This window comes from Pezoporus wallicus, unplaced genomic scaffold (genome assembly GCF_028554395.1).
Source record: "Pezoporus wallicus isolate ANWC-B61680 ecotype Strahan unplaced genomic scaffold, APGP_CSIRO_Pwel_v1 contig_2, whole genome shotgun sequence".
NCBI lineage: Eukaryota > Metazoa > Chordata > Aves > Psittaciformes > Psittacidae > Pezoporus > Pezoporus wallicus.
This window is the reverse complement of record NW_026639478.1, coordinates 2,509,648-2,536,755: the sequence shown is the minus strand read 5'-3', so window position 1 is coordinate 2,536,755 and position 27,108 is coordinate 2,509,648. Positions and strand designations below refer to the sequence as shown.

The window sequence follows — 27,108 nt, the reverse complement described above, 5'->3', positions numbered from 1 at the left end:
GAGAAAGAAGAGATCACAAGAAAATCAGCAAAGCATTTTATTATTCTTAAGCTTTCTAACTTCCTGATCTGGAAAAACATAAAAATTGCATATTTAGTGGGTCAGAATTGGTGGAAAAAATAATTGTCATGTTATTACTTGGCATACTAATAAATAGTATGCATTTATCTTATCCCTAATGCTATAAAATAGGGTTATAGATAATTTATTCTTGCCGAGTGGAATATGTTATGCTTTAGTTTTAAAATTCTGGGCAAAATGAATCTTTTTTTACATGTATTTTATTAGAATTGCTTTATTTCTGTTTTGTAGTATCACCATGCTCATGCTGCCTCACACGTATTCCATCTTCTGGATCTGAGCAATAAACAGCACTGTCATTTCCTCCTAGCATAAACAAAATTTCATTATGTAATTGTTTGAAGAAAGATCCATTATCAAGTTAATCTCTTCCCTGTCCTTCACAGGATGCTGTAAATAGGAAATGCAATACAATTAGCTTGTTGAATTTGATGTAAAGACTTATCTATGAACATCTATGGAATAATCACTGAGGTCAATAGAACTGCAATAGTAAATCTTTATAGGTCTGGATTCTGCCTTTCCCCCAATTTAATGCAGAACTCCTGTAACTGTGCTGTGAGTACACTTTTAAGAATCACTGCATGTTTCTTTTATGTGACCTTTTGTACAATAGAAAAAAAAATTTTGTAAATATCTCTTCTGGTCAATCTTTCATCAGAAGGACATTTTTCTACTCAATTAGTAACTAATTATTGTGAATTACTTTTAAATCATCATCTTATCAGATAATTAAATCAAAGGCAAATGAGATATTTTGAAATTAAAACGATAGTTGTGAGCTTGGTTTGCTGTTCAGGCAAAACATGTAGCACAAGTAACTAAAATCTGTATATTTTTTAATTTCAAAATACGATTTTTACTCTAACATCTAGTTAGTTCATACACAACAAAACCAACTGAACCACATTTAAACAAAAACTTATGAGTTTTATCCTTACTTGTAAGACAAATTACATTAATGAAATTGCAGAAAGTAGTTGTCATATTTCCTTTCTCTCCTGTTACCTCCCTGCAAAAACCTGAACGAGCAAAGACGATTAAAGGCATAAGATGTGGATGTTGAGTCTACAGACAGAAATATTGTATCACAGATCATCTGTATGAACAGCTCTTTAAGAAAGACCAACCTGTAATATGCAAGTTTCTGACTTTTAGTAGTTGCCCCGAAGTTCCCAGGAGCTGCAACATAAAAGTAGCTAGCCTCTTAAGAGATCTGGGAACAGCAATACTCTGGGATACTTAGTTTTCAAAACAGGTTTTCAATACCCATTCTCAGACTTACCCGAGGCCGTGGGGCTCATATTACAACTGTAAGAGCTGAGTAAGGCTCCTAGCTGCTGATGGTATTCACAGGAAAAATGAAGACTCAGCTCAATCTCTCTTACCTGTGTTGGCTCTGTAGACTCCATAACTGCAGTGCAACTTTTGGTGCCTGTGTCAAGAAGGAGCAGTTCAAGACAAGGACCAAGCCTCCAAGATCAGAAGACACTGTTTTGCACATCATCAACCTGCAGAACAAGTCCTCTGCAGTCTCTCAGCTGCCTTCACCCATCGAAACCATATAGGAACCTGTGTGGTAAGGAATGCTGCAGGGGCGAGCACTCCAGCACCTGCACATGACTCAGGAAAGATCAGCCCATGCTTAGAAGCTACTGCTCTATAAAGGTAAATGACTGAATTTTGCTAAAGTATTCGAAGACATGCAATTGACATAAAACTTCATTGCAGTCTCCTGTTCCACTGTGGCTTTACAAAGTGACTTCAACCACCAAGAAACAGCTACTCATGACACTTTTGGCCAAAGAGAGGACTAGAAAGCTCAGTGAGGTAGTGGAGGTTCAGCACTTCTCAGATGGTGTATTTCCTCCTGAAAGGCATGGAGGCTGTGTTTCTAGCAATAAAACTGCTCTGGAAGTCACTATAATCCATGCTTTCTATGCACTAAGAAGTGCAACTGAAGGTGGTCTTATGCTATATGTAGTTTTTTCTGTTGCTTTGGGGAATGCCAAGTAAAATACAGCCAATAAGACAGCATAATTTTATAGGCACGGGTACTATCAGGGCAGTGCACTGAAATGAGGGTCTGCTCTGAAACAGCCTCTTGCTATCAAGTTAAAACCATATGTGTGAAGGAGCAGGACCAGTGAATTATGCAGACCATCTTCATGCCTCCTTCAATCCCAGAAGAGAGAAAGAGAAGACTTCAATTTCAGGTTCTCCCGGCCATGAAAGGCAGCACTGGGGAATCCACTCCTACCCACAGGGGTATTGAGAGTTACTCTTTCCCTTTTAGATCAAGACAGGGCATCCACCAGTCACCCTGTCTTTTCCTTTTTTAATGTTGAGCAGCACCTCATCAGTCTTTTGAAGAGAAAAAAAAAAAAATACAACTGCTTTATATGACCATTAGTTACTAGTTATTCTAGTGACACTGACTACTGTGATATCAAGCAGACAGAGCTTTAAGTTACACAGCCAAGCAAACAGCTGGTACTGTTCTTTAAGTGAGAAACATTTCTAATGAAATCAGTATTTTAGTGTGGAAGAAACACAGCACCTGCAGAATCATCCCTAATGTCATTCTGTTAGAAAATAAATACATTCTATGTTTACAATCAATTTATAAACTACTTCATTAACTAATTAATGCTTTACTAATAATTGACTTATTCAGTTTGCATTTTAATATATTTTAATCAGTATAAATATTTCAGAACAAACGCCAAGCATTTACATTTTTATCATGACTTTAAAATTATGTACATACAGAAACCGGAACATTAAATATAGGTAAATCTGTGAACATTATATAATGATTAAAAATAAAAATATTTTAGATTTAATTTTTCTTTTATTAATAGCGAGTCTTCCTTGTTTCTTCTACTATAACAATGGCTCCCTCTTCAGGCTATTCCTAAAAAAGGTTGCCTCTCTTCATTTTCTGTTAAAAACATTCCAAAAGAACATTTAAAGAAATTTGGCTCCGTGATCACACCTTCTCCCTCAGTATGCCTCCTCTCAGTAAGCAGATGATGAAATAACTGATGGACCAGGCGTGCTGACCTGAATACTACAAATATTTAAATACAGGTGGTGTTACCCAAGGTCCAGACCTACAAAAATTCTTAGGCATCTGAAAGTAGTTTGTAAACCACAGAGTAACCGAGCCTGAGGGACATTAAAAAGTTGTTTTACCAATTTTCCCAGGCTTAAAAATATGAAGAACAATTAGATTATTCTTAACCAGTCATTCTTAAAACTGCCATTGTTTTCCATAAGTCTCTTGATAAGCTACTAAAGTTCTTAAATGTCCTTATAAACATATATATAACTAAAGGTATCCTACAAATTAAGGAGACTTCCTCCCTGTACAATTGTTATTACAGAGAGGACAATTAAAATATGTAAAATAAGCCTTAGATACTGGAGAGACAAAGAGTTATTCTCTTAACCTGTGTTCTGTGTGATACTTTATGTACTGATACTCATGTGTTTTAAACTTTATTTATTTCAATCTTTACCAGACTCTGGCTGTTCATTTGGGTTCTCCATTTTCATTCGATGAACAGCTCAGGCTGCAGTGACTGCTTCGTCCTCAAACCACACCCACAGCCTTGACAACCTGCTCCAGTATTGGCAGTGCTGTGTTATAAGGCTAACAGTAGCCAATGACTACCTGGCTACATAAAACTGGAAGTTGTTAGGCCCAATTAGTAAGCCTGGTGCTGTGCTGCATACACTGTATGACAGTGGATTTAGTCTCAGAACAATGCTTGATAACACACCAATGTTTTTAGTTGTCGCTAAGTAATGTTTACCCTGATCAAGGACTTTTCGGTCCCATGCTCTGCCAGTGAGGAGGGGCACAAGAAGCTGGGACAAAGCAGAGACAGGATAACTGACCCGAATTAGCCAAAGGGGTATTACATACCACAGCACGTCATGCCCAGTGTATAAACTGGGGGGAGTCCTAGGGAAGGCCCAGATTGCAGCTTGGGTCGTGCTGGGGACTGTTCAGCAAGTGGTATTGTGCATCACTTGTGTTTACTGTTTTTCACCCTTTCCTCTTTTAGTTTTATATCTCTCTCATTGTTAAGTCTTTTCATTATTATATTGTACTTTAATTATTAAGCTGTTCATATTTCAACCCATGGGTTTTAATTTTTTCACCGGTTCTCCTCCCTACCACACCCTGGGGTGGAAGTGAGCAAGTTGCTGTGTGGTATTTAGTCGCCAGTTGGGGCAAAACCATGATAAATAGTAGACATGCATTTGAAAAATCGTAAGAAACTGTGAAAAACCAACTGCATCCCACCATAGATGTCAAAAGACTCTTTAGATCGCACTTCAATACTCATCATGTGAGTCAGCTTGAGAAAGGGAGAAAGATCATGAAGTGTTTCATTAGTTTCATGAGCTTATAAAACACAACATAGTTAACAAATCACCTCCCCCCACTTTATTCGACTGTTTTTCTTTAGAGCTTCATCCTGCTAAAAATACCAAGCAAAGCTTGGAGAGATTGTATCTATCTCAATGAATGATTCCTGTGCACCCTCTCATCTACTCTATTTTTTCCCCTTCTTCAAAGCCCTCATCCCATGGTTTAGAACCAATTCTCACTGCGCTGCCCACGTGGCGTGAGACTGTAAAACACAAGTTTTACCGGACGCACACACGGCTTTGCCAACCGCAAACGTAGGTGCGGTTTTGGGCACCTGGAGCCAGCCTTCATCCGCATGGGACCCGCAGCCATGGCTCCACCGCTACGCCCACCCTCAGCCACGAGGATCAGCGCCAACCCCGAGCAACACTCCCGGAGCTCCCTCCTTCCTGCCCGGGTAGGGGAAGATGGCGGCCGCTCGCGCGCCCCCGCCCACCCCGCGCAGCGGCCGTTGTGCGCAGTCCCTCGCGCCCGCGGCGGCACGCGAACTAGACCGTTCGATCAGCGCCTCACTGGCTCCCGCCCCGCCGCCGCGCCGCGTTACGTTACGTTACGTTACGTCACGTCACGTTACGACTCCCGCCCCGCGCCGCGCGCCTCGCCCCGGGCGTGACGCAAACCGGCGAATCTACGGCGCGCCACTTGTGACCAAGCTCATCACAAGCGGAGGCGGACGGCTCCCCCCGCGCGGTAAGCGTTGCAGGACGGGACGCGGGCTTCTCGCCCGCCCGCTCCGCGGGGCGGGGCCGGCTGCTGATCCGGACCCCTGCAGGGCGGGCTTTGGGTGCCGCGGGGCCGCAGCTGACCGCCGGCAGAGCCGGCGTCTCCCCTACGGCTTTTTGGGCCTCTCTGCTACCGTCGTTTTTTGGCGGTGGTGGGAGGGAGGCCAGCGGCGCTCCGCCGAGCCAATCCCGGCCCTCGTTCCTCCCCCGCTGCACGATGATTGGACGGGGCGCCAAGGGCGGGAACAGCGCCCGGCGCGCCCATTGGCTGCTTCAACCAGCCCGGGCCAAGGCTCTTCTGTTGCGCTGTGCCGCCGGCGGCTGGCAGGGAGGAGGGTGGGAGCGGCGGGGCAGGCAGTGGGAGTGGGGAAGCCGGTCCTTGCGAGCGACCCTCGTTGTAGGGGGCTGGCGGGGGCGCAGGCGCCGGCTGCGGCGCCACTTAGTCTGGCCGCCAGTAAAGGGGCTGCCACGCATGCGCGGGCCGTGAGGCCGGGCCGGGCGGGGCTGGCTGCGGCGGGGCTGCGGCGGGACTGCGGCGGCCGCTGCCGTCATCTCCCTCACTGGGAGAGGGGGGAATAGGAGGGCAGCGGCGGGGCCGCTGTGGCTGTGCTGTCTGGAGCTCCACGGCGCAGCGCCGCTTCATCGCTGTGTGGCGACGGTTGGGCGTCTGCGTGACAGCCGTCGCCGCGGCGTCTGCGCAGGAGCAGCGGGGTGTGGGCCGGGCTGAGGCGTACGGTACGGCTGGTTTGCTGGGCCGTAGCTCGGCGGTGCTGGGGCTTGGTCCGGCCCTGCGCAGCCCGGAAGAGATGACTTCCGGCATGGTCCTGCTCTACGTTGAGTGGTTTTGCTGCTCACGACCCACGTTTATTTAGTTGCTCCTGCTTTGACGAAGGTCGCTGTACCGTGAGAGCGGGAGGGCTCGAGTTGTGCGGTGTGTGACTGCAAGAGCTTTGCAAGCAGTTTTTTGGAAGAGGTGAAGAAACAGTTGTAACTGCTTTCCCTTTACTGTTCTAATCATCAAGCAGTAGTCTCTGAGTCACAATCACTTTCTGCACTTCCACGGTCTTAGGTTTTTGAGCCAGGTTTTTGTTGGCTTTAGGGCGTCGGTGGGCTTTCAGGAGACCTCAGATTCACAGAATCATTTGGTTTGGAAGGGACCTCTGGAGACCATCTAGTCAAACCTTCCCCCACGAAGGCAGGGCCACCTAGAGCAGGTTACATAGGAGCATGCACAGGTGGGTTTGGAATGTCTCCAGAGGGGGAGACTTCACTACCCCTCTGGGCAGCTTGAGATTGCGGTCAGGAAAATGAACTCCCATAACTAGCATAGCAGTTTCTAAAGAGGTGTGCATCCTGAATGGAAAGAGTTTGTAGCACTTTTGAGGGATAGGTTATCATCTTGTTTAATTTGACTTTGTTACGACAGGTTTCCTATTACTCCTTCAAGTAATTTGGGTGACGCATGAACCACAATGTTGTTCTTAAATGTTGTGTTGGTTAAGGAGAAAGAAAAGGGAAAAATATTTAGTTTGTGATCTGTATGCTGTAGCTATTGGCAGTCTCAAAATTCACATAGGTATAGTTTTAATTTTTGTTTTCCTGTACCCTCTTTTCTGCTTTATGTAGTCCTGATGTAGTCTCACAAGACCTTGGGTTTGCCATGTATTCACATTCATCTATATCATACTAAGCATGATGGCAACACCTAGGGAGTAGTAAATAAGATGAATCCAAAAGTGCAAGGGTTACAGTGGCAGGAGTGATTTGCTGATGATGCAAAACAATAATAGAATAACATATAATTTAATCATTGGATGTAATTTGATGTGATTCTTACCTTAATAATCTAAAGGTGTGGCCTGTGGAGACTATAAATTCTCCTTTTCCATTCCTATATCAGAACATGAGTAATCAAGATGTTTGCTTGAATCTGGAGCTTTGGATGTTGGGATCTATATTTTTCCCAGGTCACATCTCGTCATGAAAGATGAAGACAGTTACAAGCTTCAGCTTGATCTCTCTTGCAATCTCCTAGACTGTTCACAGCAAGTTACATTCATCACAGAAGTAACATTACAGTCATTCCACTCTTATAAATTATTTCAGCATGGACATATAATCAGATTGTAGCTTTTATATATAAAATATGGAGCCTGGCAGTAATTGTATAATCCATACATTTTTTAAAAAAGTCAAATGCACTGATGTGACAGTGTGATGATGGACTGTGACTTTTTCAGTATGTTCGAACAAGTCAGTTTCATTAGCATTTTGGGAAATGTAATTCAAACGACCTGAGTTAAATACTTTGCTATCATTCTTCTTTAGGAACTATTGTATTGTAACAGCATCAAAGATTTATGATTTATTTGCATGAAAGTTTTCTTTGTTAGAAACTTTTTTAAAACTTAGGCTGTGTTGTCTCCTTCTGTAGAAGAAGATTACTTGGAGAAAGCATATGTGTGAAGCAGTTATGAGTTTCAATACTCTATTAAAACCAACCTTTCATAATGAAGAACAGCATTTTTGTGTTAGTGTGCACAACATTAAGAAGAACATAGCTTTGCTTTGCCTAATTGTATTGTTTTGTTTTTAATCTTTGAATGTATACAGACTTGTAGTTTTGTGCATGAGCTAAAATGTACAGATGGATTGCCATATGAAGTGTGGTCAAACTGCAATTGTTGAGTGGCTCCTACAGTTGAATTTCCTAAGAGGGTTAGGAATTCAGATATTCTCTTTCTTGGAGAAACAAAAAGGCTGCAATAGAGGGATGACTCCAGCACTCAAATAAAAAATGCTGGTTTAAGATATGCCTGGTCTAGTGATTCATTTGAAATCTGCTGCAGTATTATAAGGCGTGTTAGAATGACTAGGCTCACTTTTTGGGTTGCATATTGTGGAATATATATTACTCTTTTCATAGAATCATAGGATGGTTCAGGTTGGAAGGGACTTTAAATATCATCTACTTCTAGCCCCCCTGGATGGACAGGGACGCCTTCCACTAAACTGGGTTGCTTAAGGCTCTGTCCAACTTAGCGGCCTTGAGCACTGCCAGGGGTGGAGCATCCACAACTTCCTTGGGCAACCTGCTCCAGTGCCTCATCACCCTCTCAGTAAAAAACTTCTTCCTTATATCTGACCTAAATCTCCCCTGCTTAAGTTTTTGATAGTCAACAAGCTATTTTGTAATAAATTTTTAATAGTCAGTAGCTGGCCAGTTACTCTCCTACGAAAGTATTAGTCTGTGTTAGCCTTGCTAGCTGTGGCCACCTCTGCCTAAGGTGCGGCTGCTTATAGTGCCTGGCCAGTGGCTGCACAGACATGAAAGTGGTGCTCCCTCCAGGAAGCAACTTGAGTGGAATGAGCAGAATGAACGATGGTGTTTCTTTGGTGGACACAAATGCATGTAGGAAATGAGCCGTATGCTGCACTGGTGATGCTTAGTCCTAATAAGAGGCAGAGAATTATCCATGGATGTTGAGGAGAGAATGAAGGAGGAGTAGGGCTGCACAGGAGGTGACAGTGACAACTGCTTAAATGTTGCTTGGCCCAGGGTGTCTAAAGTTCACGTGAGATCAGTCTGGTAACGTCAGAGTAGTTTAGTCTTTGGTCTGTCTTCCTTTGCAGTGGACATTCTTACGACATTGCATGAAATTGTATGAAAGTTTGAATGAAATACAGCTACTTTTTTTTCTAAGCTGATATCTTTTTTTCGCTTCTGTGATTTCAGCCTGTGCTAAGACATAAGTTCAGAGGGTTAATTTGAGCAGGTATAAAGCCAGTGTGTATATAAACCAGTGAAGTGTGTGTATAAAACCAGTGAAGAAGCAAAAAATATAAAAATGTTCTTGTCATCTCTAATTTATCACCTGCAGAAATTCCAAAGGTGTCTTGCTTCACAGAAAGAAGTTGTGTGTTTAAAACAGGGGAGCTATACCCACCTTCTTGCTCTGCAGCTATGAATTCTTGTGCTCCTGTTTCTGCCATCTGCTAGCGAAGGGTCTGTAGTTACAGAAGAATCTATAGCCCATGCTAGGTGTTTATGTTAAATACAGGTGGAAGTTTTCTGACATTACTTAATTTCAGTTCTTCAACATGTGAAGATGAAACAAGGTTCTGGCCCAAACATAAAACACTGCAGCAATCTTTAGAGCAGGAAGAAGTCTAGTTACTTTCTTGCCTCAATATGAAAAAGAAAATTACAGTAAGTGCTAGCCAATTCACACATTTCTTTAGAGAGAAATAACCTAAGTGCCATTTAGAAAGAGTCAGTAATGATGTTCTAAAAGTAAAATGCTTATTTGTGTGGCTCTTGACTGCTTTCCAGTCCTGCATTAGCAGAGTTTTTGATTGCTGATTCTTTGCTTTGTTCTGTTTTGTTTTCTTGTTCTGAGAAATGTTTCTTCTGAGTAGTCTGGCCTACTACTGAACTACTCTCTGTCATAGTATGGGTTATATTTAACTTGGTTGGGAGGCTGTGAATATTCTAAGTTTCCTTTGGTCCTTAGTGGCACAAGCATAAATTTTAATTGCCTCTGCCCTTATGAGTCTAAAAATACAAGCTGTTATAGGTGTAGTGGCCAAGGAGCAGGCATGCAGAGTAGTTAGGGTGTGCAGTATTTTGGTATCTAGACCCGGATGAACACATCTGTATAGGTTAATCTTTTGTAAAAACAAAATCTATAGATGTATATAGATGCTTTCCTATGTGGTATTTCTTTGTTAAAATTTCTTGCTGTCCGTAGCCCCATCTTTGGTATTTCAGAAGTCTTTCTCAAGATAATAGGGACAAAGATTTAAAAAATAAATGCTAAATTCACTGCAATTATAAGGTATAACAAAACTCAACCAAACAATAATACTAAGTCATCATTTTATATAGAAATCATTGGGTTTTATGGTAATTTTATTTTGGAATTCATATAGTTATGTGGTATACAAATATTTCTGTAGGAAACATTCCAGCAAGAAGTTTGAAATGGGTGCACAAGAATTCTAATTCAAGCCATGTGAGAAACCGACTGTTCTGGTGCCATTTTGATGGCTGGAAGAGCTCTGCTGTGGCTGTATACTTCTGCACATGGGAGTTCTCTCTTAGGGCAGGTTTTTAAGCTTGGGTTTGCTCCAGAAGAGTCCATGGCCTGCATCCATTTCCATTCGGTGCATTAGTGGTTGGGTTTGTTTGCGTTTGTTAAGTTAGTAGGACATGTTTGCTATAGATATACGAGGTAGTCCACCTAAGCTGATTTTAAGACACACCTTTAGCAGGAGGAGGCTTACTTACTTTACCTGTACCGGTGGTACGTAGCATATTGGCATCATCCACTTACGTGCCTGAGGGAAAAGCATGAAAAGGGGTCACTTAGCTGCCTTGGTTCATGTGAGGAAGGATCAGGCTCGTTTCTGTACTGCCTGAGGGGTTTGTTGAATCTGGTCAGCACTGAGCTGGCTCTAACTCTGTGTGTGCTGAGGAAGAGTCAAACACCTGCTGTGTGCAGAGAGCTCGCTGGAAGTGCTGAGTTTCCTGATTGCCTTCTGCAAGGTGAGGAAAGGTTCACCTTTCCTGCACAGGAAATCCCATGTCGCTGAAAAGTGTCAGATTTCCTGGTGTGTGGGGTGCAGGAGGTAAGCTTAAGGCTTCTGAGAGAGCATACAGAATCATAGAATCAGCTAAGTTGGAAAAGACCTTTGAGATCATCAAGTCCAAGCTTTACCCTAGCACTGCCAAGTCCACTACTAAATCATGTCACTAAAGGCCTCATGCACATGTTTTTTAAACACTTCTGTGGATGGTGATTCCACAGGCTGCCCTGGGAAGCCTGTCCCAATGCCTGATCACCTTTTTTCCTAATAGCCAGTCTAAACCTCCCCTGGTGCAGCTTGAGGCTGATACTTCTTGTCCTATCACTTGTTACCTGTGAGAAGAGACCAGCCACCTCCTTGCTCCATCCTTCTCTCAGGTAGTTGTAGGGAGCGATAGGGTTCCCCCAAGCCTTCTTTTCTCCACACTAAACAATCTGAGTTCCCTCAGCCATTCCTCATCAGGCTTGTGCTCCAGACTCTTCAGCAGCTTCACTGCCCTTCTCTGGACCTGCGCCAAATATGTTGACTTTTATGTGATACGCAGCATATGTGCCCATCTTTCTCTCCAACAACCATGAAATAGAAATACAGCACTTTTGCATTTGGCAATCCCATGCGATTTGTTAACAAGGAAAAAGAAATGTATGTTGTGTGCTTGTCTTCCACTGGTTGTTTAAGTGAAATCATACATTAAAGTTGGATTGTTTCAAATACAAAGGATATCAAACTCCAGCAATTCAGTAATGACAACATGTTGTGCTCGCCTAGTTTGCTCCTGTGTAATGTACCTTTGGCAGGGGTGTATTGGCACTGGATTTGGGACACTGGATGTGCAGCAAGAGCAGCAGTGATCCATATATTTTTTCTTTTTGATTTGTTACTGTTTTCTTCACTTCCCATTTTCAGTGCTAGTGAAATAAATGCTGCTTCTTTTCATGCTCCCTATGTGAGGCAAACCTAGATTTATCTTACTCTTTAAAGGGAAGGGGGTTCTTGCCTTATGTCATCTAAGTTGGTAATAGGTTATACATTTCTGAAAAGTCAAAACGGAAGAATAAAGAATCTAAAAGCATCAATAAGCTGCAGCTTGTTTGTTTGTTTTGGCAGATCCAGAATAAAGTGCAATGAATACTAAAAATTACTAGTTTAGCATGTGCATCCTTTACTGGGCACAGCCTGATTGTTGTAAGTCAGAGCTAATTTTTTTTGGATTGAATCCAGTGTTAGAATAATATCTGAGTTCAAAGACACAATACATAAAAATGTTTTCTGGATGTTGTCTTCGAAATCTGCCAACTTCTATTGTTTTGAGTTTTATTGGTACAACAATGGACTGATTTGAATTGCATTTGTTTTTTCTTCTCCCTGTTATTCGCATTTTCATTTTAAATTATTTACAAGTCTGAGGCTTGGAGATGAGAGCCTAATGAATGCTTTTAAAAATAAAGCCTTCTTCTTTAAGCATGTTATGCTTCATGTTTTGAATTTATACCCTGAGCCTTAATGAATAGTTTCCTAGTTACTCTCATCTTAGAATTTGTGAGCTGTCGTGTTTGCAAGTTTTACCTATACAACGGAAAGATAATTCCTGTTTACCTTAAATGAACTGTACTTCTCATCAAGCTTAAATTACTAATTAGGGATAATATGGCAATAAATACTATGTCAAACCTTTTAACAATGCAAAGATGCAAGGTTTTGGGCCTTTTCCCGATGCGTTCCACAAAGGAATAGTATGTTTTTTAATACCTTCTATACCTATCAGGTTAATAAAAAGTATTTTAGTAAAAAAGCAGTGGCCTATAGGTCCTTACAGGAAGCATGTCCACTTCTGCCCTGCATTTAGGAAGATATGTTGGTGCCCACATACTACAGTGTAAGCCTGATTGTTTCAAGGCCTCACATAGATGGCAGACATATGAAAGAACCCTGACAACTTCATGTATATGTGCATGTGATGTTTTGTTAAGTTATTGTGCTGAAAAGAATTACTAGGACTAGCAGTAGTTGCTTTATTTTGAGTGTACATTAATGTAATTTAATCAGGAAGGAAAGAAAATGTGGGACGAGAATTTGATGTCATTTACCTGACTATAAAATGGAGTATCTCCGTTTAGTTTAACAGAAGTTTTTCAATTTGTGTCAAAATTATCAAAATCACAACCTGACACAAGCTCTCCATCTCATAGTAATTTGTGCACACAAACCCAAAGAAATCAAATAGTTGTTGGCTTCTTGTGGTGTGGTTTTTTGGTTTTTTGCTTTTTGTTATTTTGGTGTTTTTCTTTTTTCTTTTCTTTTTTTTGGCTAAACCTTAACCCAAACCCCGGAGCCTGGGTTTTGAGCAGAGGGTTTGTAATACGGTTTTGTTACTAGTTGGTACCAGGAACTTTTCGAATATGTTGTATGAAAAAACATATTTTATTTTTTTAATTGTCAAAGCTAGAGAGTTGTCAATTTGAGAGCCGTTCTAAATCTAGGTAGCTTGAAAATTCTTGACAAGTATTTCTTTGACTCTCTGTGTGTGCCTCTAATGATGTCTGCAGAGGGCTGTATGTCAGCTTTGTTCCCTGCCTGATTTTCTTTGTGTCACCCAAAGAGTTTGCAGTATGGATAGCAACCTGAGGATGGAAGGAGAGGAAGAGACTGAAGAGAAAGTTGATGCAGGTCTGTTGTTGAAGGTGTCCCTTCTGCTGCTCCAAAGCAGACTTCTGATGAAACAGAAGGAGCTCCTTCTCCCAAAATCCTTCTTGGGCATAAGGTTATTAGGTACAGTAGATGATTGTTCAGAGAGGGCAGGTTAAAACCCGACAATGCGTTTTGCTAGCTCTTGGTTGGTTTTTTTTTTTAGGTAAAGAACATGCTGAGCTTTGCAGTGGAGACTGACTTGCAGGAATACCTTCTCTTTTTCTTCATTCACATTACCGTCGTCATTTTAAATGTTGCTGGTATCAGTAAAGTGTATTTTGAGGTACAGTGTTGAATAAACTTCTTTTTCATAGAGAATGGGTACTTTTGTACTTTGAATACCAAGGGTGTATACCCCGACAGGGGATAGATTTCTGAGAAGGTGGTGTACAGGCATAGGTAATATGTTACACCAGCTAATACCGGTATAGAAGGAGGCAGGCTTTCAGGCACACAAGCCTGTCTTCTGCTGCTGATACCAAGATAATTAAAATATACTTAAAATGAAAACAAAATTAGTCTCTGAAGTTTGTACTTAAATGTTTCAAGAGTGTAGGAATGTGTCTTTTTCTGGGGTCAAAGAATCTTTTATTTATACATTTTTTATAAGTACTAAAAGGTCATAAGACCTGTAATTACAGTGTTTTGGGTGACACATAATCTGACAGTGCCAAGAAAAACTCAGCTGATGTAATTGTAGCCATAGTTTCAATTTGTTTTTAATTTTTAATTATTTTTCATCCTTGTAAGTTACGTTTCTAAGCTCAGTGATGTCTGTTTTAAGAGAGGAGAAATATGCCACATTATATTTAAATTTTGTTTTTATAAACCACCTAGAAATCACAGAAAAAAAGAATTGCATATTTCCAAAACAAAAATTGCAGTAAAAATTTGGTTTATAAAAGAAGATGTTCATAGTGCTGGGATTGTCTAAGCCATCATAATTGCCAAGCATAAATAATTACATAATTTCACAGTTTCCAGTGAAGTCAGACCCTGATTAAGAAGTTGACAGCCTTAGAGAGTCCGTCTTCGACAGTGATGTCTGTATTTCCTAAATTTGTAGAGACTGTATTTAGGCAAACAAACAGAGTTTTAAACCCTTTACTTTAAAAACTCTTGTTGACAAAGGGAGAATATTCTTTTTCTTAAGAAAGTTTTCCTATTTTAGATGCACACATATTTCAGCTTTCTGCTTTCAGCTAGTGTAGATTTTGCTGATACCAGGTCTTCTCGCTGTCTTGGTCCTCACTGTCTTTCAGTATGTTTGATATTCATATTTTTTTTTTTATTCCTTCTTCCTTGCTGTGCTTTTTTTCTTCCTTTTCTTAAGCAAATAGATAATATGGTAATACGAACTCTAATAGGAAAAAGGCATTGTTTAACTCAGTTGGGGTACTACTAATCCAGTCACCAAATGTAACCATAACACAGCATGCATTTTAATTATTAAATATAATGGAAACTTTGCATTTTAAATCTAGCACTATAAACCACTTGTTTGAAAATGCACAGTTCAGCACTATGATTTTAGCTCGTAGTGAATTACAGGGCAGTATTTGATCAGTTATTACAAGTTGAAGATTAGTAGCATTCAGTGCTTGTGTTAATTTTGAGAATACATATAGGAGTCACTGCAGGTCAAACTGAAGCTCAGTCGTATATTTTTAATGATTTAGTGAACTGGCTCTATGAAGCAATGTAAAAATGTATAGATAATACAGTTATGCCAATCATTCCAAACAGGGGTAATTTAAAGGCTCATTTTCAACAGTAGTACTCTTCCACATTCCAGTACTTTCTAAATATGCTTTATTATTAAATGCCATGTTATTAAGATTTTGCTTTTAAATATTTGTTTATTTAAATAATTCTGAAAATGCTTCTAATGCTCTTCAGTGTCCTTCTACTAAACCACAGCTGGCAGGTAAAACCAATAGTAAATGTTTGCTCATGATTGTTCAACACATACTTTTGTAATGAATACATGTTAACCATAAATTATAATAAATATAGTGAATTCAAATAGAAATAATCTTACTGCCTATGCACTTCTTCGCATAAAAACTAAAAATACTCTTAGAATGAATGTGGATTTTACGGAATCATCGTGAAAATTTACTAATACCTGCATGACACATGCATGCTTGAAACTGTTCTGTTTTCAGAAGTAGGGGACATCACTTTATCAAGCAGTTCCAGTAGGTTTGGAGGAGGAGGCTTTCGTGCATTCCTCTAAATGAGGAGAGCAACCATGAGCATTTCTGGACTTCAGGTCTTTGCCAGCTTCTCTTGTACCCCTGAGAAAGTAGCTGCAGGCGGTCACCTGGTGTAGCTTGGTTGTTGCTTCTGCCAGCTTGACCAACTCACCAGCTGCGTTATGAGAACCAAAGCAGGGTTTTGCTTCCTTATTTCTTTCTATTCCTTTTAGACCATAATATGGGAACTCTGAAAATGAATGTGTATTTTGCTTTTGTGCTTTTTGTTATGCTTTAGGGGAGAACTGAAAATAAGATACTGATAGTAGGAAATAGCCTGTTTTGTAGCCTACACCTTAAGGTCATAGGTTGCTTGTCTCTTGTTACCTTATTTCATGCTTCATTTTGGAATCTGTGTTCTTACGTATGAATTGTTTTCCATGCTATATTAAAAACCCCAGTTTTATACCCTTTAATCTTTTTAGCTTCCATGAACTTCCGATGGCTTTTGTCTACCTTTATCTTTCTGTCGCAGTTTTCATTGCAGTGTATGTTGTCCAGTCTCCAGTTTCTGAATTCTCAAGTCTTAGGTCTTTTAACTGGGAGAAACCCCTTTTTACACGCTGTTTTGTCTATTGATTGTTTTTAAGATGTGCTTGTTTTCTTTGACACAGATGATTTTATATTTAATTTTCATGCTTCTTGCTGTTTCTCATGCTCTTTCAGTTCATCCAGTTCCCAGTTGTACAGATGTCTCCAGGAGACAGCATTAGGATAGGGGGGTTTTCCTCCCATGTGCCAGCCTGAACCTGACCTAATTCAGCAGTAGCTGGAGGTCAGTACCTGGTACCCATCTGCAAAGGGCTGCGGTGGAGCCAGCTGACCATCTCCTGTCATTTCCTCGGGGTGGAAGATGGGTCTCAATTACAGTAGATGGCCCTTATTTACTGATTTAAGTGGCTAAGCTATGAAGTTTTTAGTCTGATTGCTTTTGTCTTCTCTTTCATCCTTTTTTGCTTCCTCCTGGAGCTTTTTATATATGTATAAAAATTTATATAAATATATATATTTATATGTATATATATTTAAATTTGTAAAAGGAAAAGTATACCAGCTCTAAGAATGAAGTGAATTTTTACAGCTGAGTTATAAATTCCAAAAACTATGTGGTTTATAATGGAAATGCTTAGCGGGGGAGAGGGGAGGGCGTGTTATAATACATATGTAACCTTTTTTCCCTCTCTTTAGTGACTAGACCGTTTAAACTAAATTAAGTAAAGGATATAAATTCTGTTGTTTCAGTTTTTAATATTTCATGGCTGATTTTATAGATAAAAATTACATTTAACAATAAATATGAAGAAGAATTTATACAGCCTGTTCTAGTTTGATACGGAACAGCAAATCCCATTTCTCTGTAGCTGTAAAGAAAATTCATTATGATGTCTTTGATTGTAAGAGATGGCTTCATTGTGATTAGTTACACTGATAATAAAACAACCTTTTTACAAATGGCACAAGATACATGAGATCTCATGTGTCTGCCTTTTAATAGCATTGAATTTGTGCATTTGCTACCTTTATTCTGTAGTGCTTTTTCATTTATAATTGGGCACTCTTAAAATCTACAAGTTATTAAAAATAGTCTAATATATCTTAATTTTTCTTTTGAAGCATTCTGGAGAAGGGATTGTTAATGCAGCTAAGCTTTCGTAATTGTTGAGTTTTGGAATAAAAAAACCCTAATTTTAATTACATAAATGTTTTTTAATATCATTTTGTTCAGTTCTGAACAACTTGTTCTGAGAATAAAATGGTGAAATCTGGATATCTGATGTCACTTTCTGAATCCTTTCTAAGCACTTAAAGAAATATCTTGAGGCACTTAAAGAAATATCTTGACTTTCAAATGCCCTATACCCAGTGACTTCAGTTTGTAGGTATTTAAGTAATTTAAAACACAGGTAGTGGCATTAGGATACTTGGGTAAAAATCTGGCTGGGTGGCTGGGCCCAAAGAGTGAGGGTGAATGCAGTTAAATCCAGTTGGTGGACTGTGTTCCCAAGGGCTCAGTAATGGGGCCACTTCTGTTTAATGTCTTTATCAGTAGTCTGGATGAGAAGGTTGCAGGCGACACCAAGTTGGGTGGGAGTGTTGTGCTTGCTGGTATGTAGGCTCTGCAGAGGGATCTGGACAGGCTGGATTGATGGGCTGTGGCAAATGGTATGAAGTTCAACAAGGTTCAGTGCAGGGTCCTGCACCTGGGTCACAACAGCCCCATGCAATGCTACAAGCTTGGGGAAGAGTGGCTGGAAAGCTGCTTGGAGGAAAAGGACCTGGGGCTGCTGATTGACGGCTGCTGAACATGAGCCAGCTTGTGCCCAGGCAGCCAAGAAGGTCAAAGACATTTTAGCCTGTATCAGAAATAGTGTGGCCAGGAGGACTGGAAAAGGGATTGTGTCCCTGTACTTGGCACTGGTGAGGCTGCATCTCGAATCCTGTGTTCAGTTCTGGGCCCCTCACTGCAAGAAAGACATTGAGGTGCTGGAGCGGGTCCAGAGGTGGGCAGCAAAGCTGGTGAAGGGTCTGGAGCACAGGTGTGATGAGGAATGGCTGAGGCAGCTGGGGTTGTTTAGTCTGGAGAAAAGGAGGCTCGGGGGGGGGTCTTATTGCTCTCTACAACTACCTGAAAGTTGGATGGAGAGGTGAGTGTTGGTCTGTTCTCCCAAGTAACAAGAGGGAATAGCCTCAAGTTGTACCAGGCAAAGTTTAGGTTGAGTATTAGGAAAAATCTCTTCACTGAAAGTGTGATCGAAGCATTAGAACAGGCTGCCCAGGAAGTGGCTGAGTCACTGTCCCTGGAGGTATTTAAAAGGTGCTTAGGGACATGGTTTAGTGGTGGACTTGGCAGTGCTAGGTTAGCAGTTGGGCTTGATGATCTTGCACATGGTTTCCAACCTAAATGATTCTGTGGCTGGGGGCACGAAGAGGATTTTATGAGGAATTCATAGGCATTAAAGAGGTTTTTATTTCTTCTTATCCATTGGACATGCATCTAAGAATACTTAGATCTCATCACAGTAATATAGAATAAGTTTGATGAGAAAAGTGTAGCGGTTGTAATATGAACCTTTGCATATTTATATTGCTGTGATTTGTGCAGTTACAGGGGTTTAACCAGTAAAATCTTCTGTTACAGAAATAATACCAGACAATAGATGCTGGAAAAATGATGCATGCGCTACAAAATGATACTTTAAATTGTAAAACAGAATTTCAGGGCCACTGTTAGAACTGGATTCCTTTCCTGCTTCACTTGAAAAGCAAAATAATTTGGTGCTTTAAAATGAGGAAGGCTGCAGAGCTGACAAAACAGAAGTTACATTTGATTATCAAATATTTATGGAATTTACTGGAAAGTGGAAATCTGTGTGATGGTGATTCAGAAAAATAGGATGTAATGCTTGAGTCTTCTGGAAAATACAGGATGGAACAGCATGCTTAATATTAGGCTTCAGTGTAAAGGACGCAAACATTTTTGCTTCTGTTAACTGTAAGCTTTAATTGCAGACTGTTGTCTCTTTTCCATAAATGATTACAGCTAGGAAGAGAAATCCTGTAGCATTTGTTAGAAGTGGTTTCCCAGGATGACTACCATGAAAATAACTGTTGATGACTGAAACACAGAACTGAATATTCTTTTTACCACTTCAGAGAAAACCAGACTACTCCGGCACCCTTTGCTTCAGGAAGCACCCCGTTTGACTTGCAGTCTGCTATCCTGCCCGCATTGCTCCATCAGAGGAATAAGCTGGGTCTGCCATTTGGGCTGAGAGCACAGCACTGAAACCCTGCCCTGTGTGTTGGAAAAATCTGAGTTTGCGTCTTGGCTGCCTTCTGCAGTTATAAATCATCATGCAGGTCACCCATAAGGGTGAGCTTGTGCCCCTCAGATCCTGGGGGTGTTTGGGCTAGGTGATAGCCTACTTAGTAATATGTCAATTATTTTTTTTCCCAGGAAAGCCTTGGAGCAGGTGTAATTTCTTACTCTAGCTTGGTCTCCGGGTACCTGCCCATGATTGCCACAGAGTATGTTTTCTGTGTTCATTAAAACCTATTGATCTCAGGAAAGTTTGTGGGATTGATTTTAACTCGGTGCTTTTCAGGGAATTAGTAGTATTTTTGGCAACAGCACTCTCCTAATGTGTTCCCAAGACAGCGCGATGTATCGAGGAAATACAGAGCTCACACACACAAGTTGAAGCTCTGACCCAGCTCCTGAGGTCGCCTCACCAGGGAAGTGCCACGTGGTCCTGCTCTGACCTCCTGCAATGGCAGGAGCTGTGAGTGGAAAGGGTCTCATGGAATGCTGCACTCCCTGCCCAGGAGGGATTTGGGGAGCAGGATGCAACACCTAGGGCCACCAAGCTGACCAGTCTGTGTCTTCCCAGCCGGCAGAGGAGGAGGGTCGTAGGCGATGGCCAGCTTCTCAGTGGCTCTTTGTGGCCTCCTGGCTGTGGGAGAAAGGGGGCTCCCCTCACCTTGGTCTCCATTGCTTATATTCTCAGGGAGCTGTTCGGTAGTGTGGATGCCAGCCAGAGAGTCAGGTCTGTGATAAACCCACAACTGAAGGAAATTCACTGTAGTCTTGTGTAGCTGTTACACGGTGTGCTTCAACATGAGAGGATTTTGCACACTACATAACCTCAGTAACAGGAAACAGGTAAGAAGGTGCAGCTCTTCGGTATAACAGAATAAACCTTTGTAATTTTTGTAGGTATTAGGAAAGTGGTTCTCAGTGCAACTGTTCCTGATGTTGCACTACATACACCATTACTGCAGGAGAAATGGAAATTTTAATTGTCAGGTGAGTCCTTGTTTGGGAATGCATTTGAACTTGTTTGCCTCACATCAAGCTTAGGAGGAATCCTGCTGACACCGTGCACATGCTTAGGCTAATTGCTAGTTCTGGAAGACAGATGAATTTCAGGGACTGATTTAGATAGGCAGCAAATCTGTTGCATTGAAACCAACAGACATGGGGAGAAATGAACACTATTGATAGGCAGTGGCATTTGAAACCTTAATAGCGTTTGTTCCCAAAGTGTCAGTATTGTGAATGCTTTGGACAAGAGGGAGATGGGGATTTTGTAGATGAAGGTGGTGTCAACAAGGGGTTGTCCTTTCTCCCCACTTTCATCCCCACTTTAATTCTAGCTGGCTAGGACCTGTCCTGGGGAGATGTAGTTTCACTGTACAGGCAGTAGTCCATGATGGATGCTGCTGGGGCATCCCCTATTTCTTCTCTCCCGTGTGCATAGAGCCCTTTACCACAGCACTGCCTCCTCAGTCATCTCTACTCTCCATCTGATGACCAGGAGTGTGTTTTGCTGGGTAGAAGCGGGAGCCTGATTGGCTTTCTGCCTCTCTTCTGTCCTCTGCTGGAGTGAAAGCACCTTTTATGGCTACATGGCTTAGGTTCCCATCCATAGCTTGAGGATGGGAAGAGGCACCATGTTGTGCCAAAAGGGTAGCACTTGACTAATATCACTGACAGCACAGAAGTCATGGATAGTTTTGGTATCATCATATATTGCCAGTGCTTGGACTCACAATGCCACTGTCACACCTGTACACTTCCCATTGTTGTCTTGTATTGGTTTCCATCTGTTGATATGGACAGTGATACAAATTAGAATAAAATTCAGTGGTAACCTGTTCAGGGCTCAGAAATACATGACTTTAAAAGGTGTTTAGTGACTTCAGCTGAAGCATGGGTTTGTTCACCTCAAAGTAAATGTCAGTTGTTATGGAGAAAGCCAAGCTTTGCACAACTATACATGGCTTAAGTCTTAGTGGTAATCATCTGTTGGGGAAAAAAATCTACCTCTGTGTTGTGCAGGACATGGCAGCCCTATTGTGATTGCTTGCATGAATTAAGGAGAAAATGAATGACTTGACATGTAGCTTTTCCCCTGCATGTTAAGGGTTTACCCCCTCTGTAGCTGAGATCTGTGTGCAGCTATCACTTTTTTAATACAAATTTCTAATGATGGATATTAATTTCTTTTTATAAGAGATCCAGTGATAAAAAGAAGTGAAGGTTGAAGTGTGCTTGAAAATTAACATGTTGTGGCAATGATGTGGGGCAGCATCTATTGCATGAAGCCCTTCTGAATGCACCCTGGTGTGAGGCAGGCACCCGCTTCCACCGTGCTTCTCCCCCATCACTCTCTGTCTTATTTAAGCAGCCGACCTGGAAAACCAAAACTGAAACAAAAGGAAGTTTCATATGTCTTGTAGGATTAAGCTGAAATACATCCAGTGAATTCACTTCTATTTCATTGTTCAGAAAACCAGGTTTTGTCTTTAAATTTTTGAGTATATTTATGTGTCTGTAACAGTAATAATTTGATATATAGAAGCATGTAAAGATGTATATTCTAATGAGTATATACTCTAATTGATAATAGTGTCAGCTGTCATTTCTGTAGGTATGCTTACCAAAAGAACATGTAACACTTCTGTTTGATCTGCTTTTTTTTTCTCGGATGAAATGCAACTACTTCCCTGTGTGAAGTGGCCACCAGGTGTCATCAGAATGCTTTTATTTTTATTAACTTCTTTTCTTTAGAAGCATTTGTACACTTTGTATTCTTCTGTGGAAACTTTAACCTACCACAGAAATAAACCTAAATCTTTATGTTACCTGTTCAGCCAAAACCTGATGAAGCTATTCAGCTGAGCTACTTGAATAGCAGCTGACAAGAGGAAAACAGGATGTACAACGCTGAGAAGCCTGTGCATATATACAGATTGCTATGTGCATTCTTTGCCTTAGTAATTTAAAAGATGGCAATAAATACAGTAAGCTAAACCATGTAGGCCTGATTTACCTCAGTAGGAAGTCATTAAAGAGTTAAAGGCAAGACAATTAAAATGATCAGTCAGAAAATACTAGTGTTTAAAACATGCTAAATTTCCCTTTCTACTTTCTGGCATCTTCCCTCCTTAATGCTTTTTCTACAGTTTTGCTGTCCTGACTTCACACTAAATGTCTTTGTTGTCTTGTTTGTTTGTTTTTAATGAAACATTTATTTTATTTAGTATGACTTTTTGGCATACTTACATAATTGTGGATAAAATAAATTCAAACTATTATCAGCCTACCTTTAATTTAAAATGGTATTGGTTAGGTTCTTTTTCTATATTTGGTGAGCTGTGCCTCAGTGAATAGCTGGGTAATAAATATCTGAAAAATACTCTTTTTTTTTGTTGTTGTAATATAAAAACTGCGGAGAATGTTTCAGTATATAAAAGAAGCCTTTTTTCCTTCTTTCTGGCAAGAAAAACTTGCCTTTTTTTTCCCCTGATTTCTACTTCCCTTCTGCATCTTGGTTCACATTACTCAGAAAATGCGTTCTTGGTTCTCAGCCAGCAGAACGTTGGTCATTTCTGTTCGCCTTTTCACCTGTACTGGTGCTGCTATGTCCTCAAGCCTGCTTAAGCTGTTAGTAGACAAGTGCATCTTTGGCTGTGGCGATGGAGGCCTCTTGTTGCTTTTCATATGATACAGTCATTTAAAACAAGGTGCCAGCAAAGCCATCTTTTTTTTGTCTTTTAGGTTTAATTTGGAGCAAAGGTTGATGGAGATTTAGTAAATATTGTATTAAACAATAGGATGTTGTTTAGGAAATTCATACTCCTTATGTTTTAAAGAATAACAGAGTCAGGGTCCACTAGGACCAGGTTTCTTGGGTAAAATTTCCAAGAGCCAGTTTGCAAGTAACAGCGATTTCAACTTAGTTTTATCTTTTGCTGGCAGGAAAAAGGAAGACTTCCAACATTTTTGAATCAGGTGCCAGTGGCAGTGCCTGTGTACTTCCTCTGATGAATTCCAGGGTACTGTAGGGTATGTGAGAGGGTACTACAGCTTGTGACAGAAAAGAGATTTGACCTGCATTTACTTTTTTCTTCTCTCTAGTTACTTTAACTATTGCAGATACATCAGTGTGGAAATTTCAAAGTCTTTAGTCTTTGAAAGACTGTAGCCTGTTTGGAAGTCTCCTGTGGATGTTCTGGTGCCCTAGGAATATGAGTGGCTTTACTTGAAGAACAGGCTCATGATGCAAAGCTTGGAAGTTCCACCATTCTTGAGCTCCAAGGGAAAATACACGTTTGTAGCAGATAGCATCGAATACTCCTCAAAATAAAGGTGATGTTTGCTCAATTTGAACAATAACCATATTGTCTTCTGTATTCCATTATTGAGGAGACTATTTTCCTGGATTAGTCTCTGTGAAGGAAGTGGGGTAACTTTGTAAGGCCAGAAGACAGACCTATGATTTGATTTAGGAAGGATGTTATGCCCTTGAAAATGAGATGGTTGGTTGACACAAAGGTATGCTGAGATGAGTTGTTCGCATTCAGTTTTGTGCAGGCTATTTAAGGAGCTCATTAAAATGATTTTGCTTCATCGTATCCATGATTTCATTGGAAGAATTGTCTGAAAAAGGGAAATTTTTACTGGAAAAGAAAGAAACTCCGTTTCCCATGTGTCACATCCTTTATAAACACTGAAGACTGGGTATTTCCATAGAAGAAAACATCTTCAGTTTGCAAATGACTGCTGCTTTTAACTGTAGCAGATACCATATCAATATACAAAAAAGCTTTGTAGGGAGAATAGAAAAAACTGTGTTACTTGGTCAAAAATGGTGGTGGCAGCTCAGGAAGTGGTATTTTTGTCAGTTTTGTGTTTGTTTTCTTCTTTATAGGTAGTGAGATTGTGCTGAATTTTGACTGTGGGATGTCTTTTAAATTGGATTAAACATTGAAAAAACCCTCCACGATTTGAAATCCCAGTGCATGACAGAGAGGAATCTGTTAGCTATATTGGTTTCTGTGACATAGCCAAAGTATTGTGTATTATGCAGTTGTAATTTAAAAATGTGTGTGTCTCCTCATTTATTCTGTAAAGATTTGGATATTTGGCCTATGGAGATGTAGCATATGTAACAAACATTTTGCTTTTGAAGATCTTAAAATCATGTTTAACTTCCTTTGGATACTTGGAAAACTGTTGAAGAAAACTGTTATGTTAAACATGCAGCTCCTATTTCCAGCAGAATCACAGAGTTTAGCATTTTCTGTTCAAAAATGTGGAAGCCACAGGAAGCTTCTTTCCAAAACTTGGGAACAGCAGCATGCTACAAAGAACCTTAAAATGCATTAGGTAATGTATGACTGTCTCCAAGCAGAAGAATTTGTTAACCTGAAGCTAATGTGGCAAATTAATTTTTGGTCATATCCTTTAAGAATCTGTTCAGCTATACTTGATTTATATGAACATTAACAAAAGATTTATGTCACAAAAAGTCAACCCACTTTTGAGTTAGAACAGCTTCATTCTGAACATCAACTATGATGTTAGGAGACCGCTGTTTGACAGAACCAGGTTTTTAAACTATGGAAATACTGAAGATTTGATGCTGTTGGCTTAGCTGGGCTTGATCCTGTGCTCTGGTATTCTGCTGTGTTGTAACTGGTGATACCGCTGGTGCCTATATAAATCCTTTCTGGTTTATTTATGCAGTACATTAAGTGGTTTTGTGTCATGGCACTTTAGATATTTTTTTTCTTGTAAAAATGTAATCAGAATCTTGTAAAGGCAGAAGGAAGAGCATGACAACTTCCATCTTGCATCAGTTTTCGTCTTGTTGGTCCATGAATAAGGTAGTTCAAGAGCTGTTCTTCCCCACTTCTACTGCTGTATGAGTTTGACAGTGTTACATTGATATCAAAAGGCTTAATCAGCCACACTAATAAGTAGGAGGTAGACATAAGCATGTGCTTAAGCTGCCATGGCTACAGAGGGTTGTTACATCTACAATGTGGTTTTAGTTACCAGTTGATTCAATCAAATTCCAGATGCTGATTCTTTGCTCCGGGTGATGATCCTTGTGCCAGACTAAGATTTGATCTAAGATTAATTTTGCAAAAAGAAACCCATTTAGCCTTATGTGTCCTGTGGTCCCTGGTACTGCACACACTTGGTGTACTGCTGATGCCTTCTCTGACTCTTTGGTTCCTGTATTAGTACCAACTGTAGGCTAGCCCTTAATTAATGTAGTGGCTTTGATGAGAGCAGAAGTGAATTGGTTTATGTAGGCTGAGGATTAGGACCACCCACATTTGTGACCAGTTTGTTGCTTTGCCTTTGTCCTCCTGTCCTGTGGCAGCTTTCAGGAGAGAAGCTTACAGCAGGGGAAGCACTATAGGCTCCTTCTGCCTAGAGGAGGCTTACGGTATGCTGAATGCATTCTTCAAGTAGTGATAATCAGTTATGCAATAAATCTATGCAGGAAGCTGAGACACTGCTCTCTCATCAAGGAATCTGAGGTATATGTTACTGATACTGTGTTAGAGACACAGCTGTGTTATCTGAACAAAGATCACAGTGGGGAGAAACAGAGACATGGCTCAGTGTTGTGGTCTAGATCTTGTCTGAGATGTGGAGAACTGGCCACACAGCTCAGCAAATCACTGTCTGTAGTCCCAGCAAAAAGTCGTGACTCTAGCTGTTAGTGGCTGCCTCAGGAGATGCGCTCTTTTCCTAAAGGTAGCTTTAAGAGAGAACGAAATTAAAGGCAATATAATTCCTTAGGTTAATTAAAGCAGGGGTAAATTTGGAGAGACAACAGCAATTGCCTCATAGTTGTTTTTATTCATAGAGAATTCTTTCTGGGTTATGGTATCATGCAGGTGCAAACTCCCATATGGTGATATTTTGACAGTTTATATTGAGGTGGGACAGAGGCAAATTTAACTCTGGGAAGCATACAGGGGGAGACTGTTTTCATGAAAATTCAGATGTGAGATAGAGATGAAACTGGTAAAGGCGTATCGTTAATTGTTGCTACACCTAACTTGTGCTGTGCAGCCAAGTAGCTACTGCCTTGGTAATACTTGTTATTAGTTGTGGGAATAGACATGTTGACTTCATTAGGAGTACTACCTGTAAATGAAGCAGAGTGCATTCCAGGTCTGCGTGCTATAAGTTTGTCATGAAATAAAGATGGAGGTAAGTGTCTGCATTTACTCTTGGTTTGGAGAACTGGAGGAATTAGGCAAGAAGGCTGGGGCATAAGGCGTTTTCCATATATGTGTTAGATATTTAACTATTTTAATTTCATACTGAAATTATTGGCAGGACTTGTGAGATGTGTTTTGCATTTTTCACAACCAGTTTGTAGCTGTGGATACAGAGTTTACAAGATTAAAAAATAATTTGTTTTTTTTTTTTTTCTTTCTCTAAGTACTTGGAAAAATCCTAAATGGTGCAGTACAGCTGAGCTAAAGACAAGACTGGGTGTCAGAATTG

At 40.5% G+C, this 27,108-nt stretch overlaps 1 protein-coding gene across 1 annotated transcript in view; it reads left to right on the top strand.

Annotated features, from left to right (window-relative positions):
- Positions 1-5,103: 5,103 nt before the first annotated feature.
- Positions 5,104-27,108, top strand: part of ZNF407 (zinc finger protein 407) — a 332,123-nt gene continuing 310,118 nt past the window's right edge. The window contains exon 1 of the mRNA XM_057414748.1: positions 5,104-5,218. The gene's annotated coding sequence lies outside the window, so the exon portion shown is untranslated. The remainder of the gene's footprint in view (positions 5,219-27,108) is intronic.